Source organism: Rhinoderma darwinii, unplaced genomic scaffold, assembly GCF_050947455.1.
Source record: "Rhinoderma darwinii isolate aRhiDar2 unplaced genomic scaffold, aRhiDar2.hap1 Scaffold_3951, whole genome shotgun sequence".
Lineage (NCBI taxonomy): Eukaryota > Metazoa > Chordata > Amphibia > Anura > Rhinodermatidae > Rhinoderma > Rhinoderma darwinii.
Genome location: NW_027463564.1, coordinates 2,871 through 5,072, shown reverse-complemented (window position 1 = coordinate 5,072; position 2,202 = coordinate 2,871).

Sequence of the window (2,202 nt, the reverse complement as noted above, 5' to 3'; positions counted from 1 at the left end):
TGGATAGGAGAAACAAGAAGTATCAACCCCGGACTGTCAATAGAGAAAATACACATGAGGGATTAAATACACCCTGCGAGGGCAAATCCTACACCATATACTCGGTCTGTGACCTCACAAGACCCCCACAGCTCTCTGCTGAAGTTCTCTGTGCTGCTGGGGGCCCAGCATCATTCACGAAAACGCTCAGTCCGTGACCAACCTCAAGACAAATGCTTATTTTCTAGTAAGAGAGACAGATAGATAGACAGACAGACAGACACACGGGGAATATACATAACATGAACACACTATAATAATAATAATAAAAGCAGGAGGTGAGGAGAGGAGAAGCTGATCATACAGTCATGTAGTGGAGACAGGAGGTGAGGAGAGAAGCTGATCATACAGTCATGTAGAGGAGACAGGAGGTGAGGAGAGAAGCTGATCATACAGTCATGTAGTGGAGACAGGAGGTGAGGAGAGAAGCTGATCATACAGTCATGTAGGGGAGACAGGAGGTGAGGAGAGAAGCTGATCATACAGTCATGTACTGGAGACAGGAGGTGAGAGGAGAAGCTGATCATACAGTCATGTAGATGAGACAGGAGGTGAGGGGAGTAGCTGATCATACAGTCATGTAGTGGAGACAGGAGGTGAGGAGAGAAGATGATCATACAGTCATGTAGTGGAGACAGGAGGTGAGGAGAAGCTGATCATACAGTCATGTAGGGGAGACAGGAGGTGAGGAGAGAAGCTGATCATACAGTCATGTAGTGGAGACAGGAGGTGAGGAGAGGAGAAGCTGATCATACAGTCATGTAGTGGAGACAGGAGGTGAGGAGAGAAGCTGATCATACAGTCATGTAGAGGAGACAGGAGGTGAGGAGAGGAGAAGCTGATCATACAGTCATGTAGAGGAGACAGGAGGTGAGGAGAGAAGCTGATCATACAGTCATGTAGTGGAGACAGGAGGTGAGGAGAGGAGAAGCTGATCATACAGTCATGTAGGGGAGACAGGAGGTGAGGAGAGAAGCTGATCATACAGTCATGTAGTGGAGACAGGAGGTGAGGAGAGGAGAAGCTGATCATACAGTCATGTAGTGGAGACAGGAGGTGAGGAGAGAAGCTGATCATACAGTCATGTAGAGGAGACAGGAGGTGAGGAGAGGAGAAGCTGATCATACAGTCATGTAGAGGAGACAGGAGGTGAGGGGAGAAGCTGATCATACAGTCATGTAGTGGAGACAGGAGGTGAGGAGAGAAGCTGATCATACAGTCATGTAGTGGAGACCGGAGGAGAGGGGAGAAGCTGATCATACAGTCATGTAGAGGAGACAGGAGGTGAGGAGAGAAGCTGATCATACAGTCATGTAGTGGAGACAGGAGGTGAGGAGAAGCTGATCATACAGTCATGTAGTGGAGACAGGAGGTGAGGAGAGAAGCTGATCATACAGTCATGTAGTGGAGACAGGAGGTGAGGAGAGAAGCTGATCATACAGTCATGTAGAGGAGACAGGAGAGAAGCTGATCATACAGTCATGTAGAGGAGACAGGAGGTGAGGAGAGGAGAAGCTGATCATACAGTCATGTAGAGGAGACAGGAGGTGAGGGGAGAAGCTGATCATACAGTCATGTAGTGGAGACAGGAGGTGAGGAGAGAAGCTGATCATACAGTCATGTAGAGGAGACAGGAGGTGAGGAGAGAAGCTGATCATACAGTCATGTAGTGGAGACAGGAGGTGAGGAGAAGCTGATCATACAGTCATGTAGTGGGACAGGAGGTGAGGAGAGAAGCTGATCATACAGTCATGTAGTGGAGACAGGAGGTGAGGTGAGAAGCTGATCATACAGTCATGTAGTGGAGACAGGAGGTGAGGAGAGAAGCTGATCATACAGTCATGTAGTGGAGACAGGAGGTGAGGAGAAGCCGATCATACAGTCATGTAGTGGGACAGGAGGTGAGGAGAGAAGCTGATCATACAGTCATGTAGTGGAGACAGGAGGTGAGGTGAGAAGCTGATCATACAGTCATGTAGTGGAGACAGGAGGTGAGGAGAGAAGCTGATCATACAGTCATGTAGTGGAGACAGGAGGTGAGGAGAGAAGCTGATCATACAGTCATGTAGTGGAGACAGGAGGTGAGGAGAGAAGCTGATCATACAGTCATGTAGAGGAGACAGGAGGTGAGAGGAGAAGCTGATCATACAGTCGTGTAGTGGA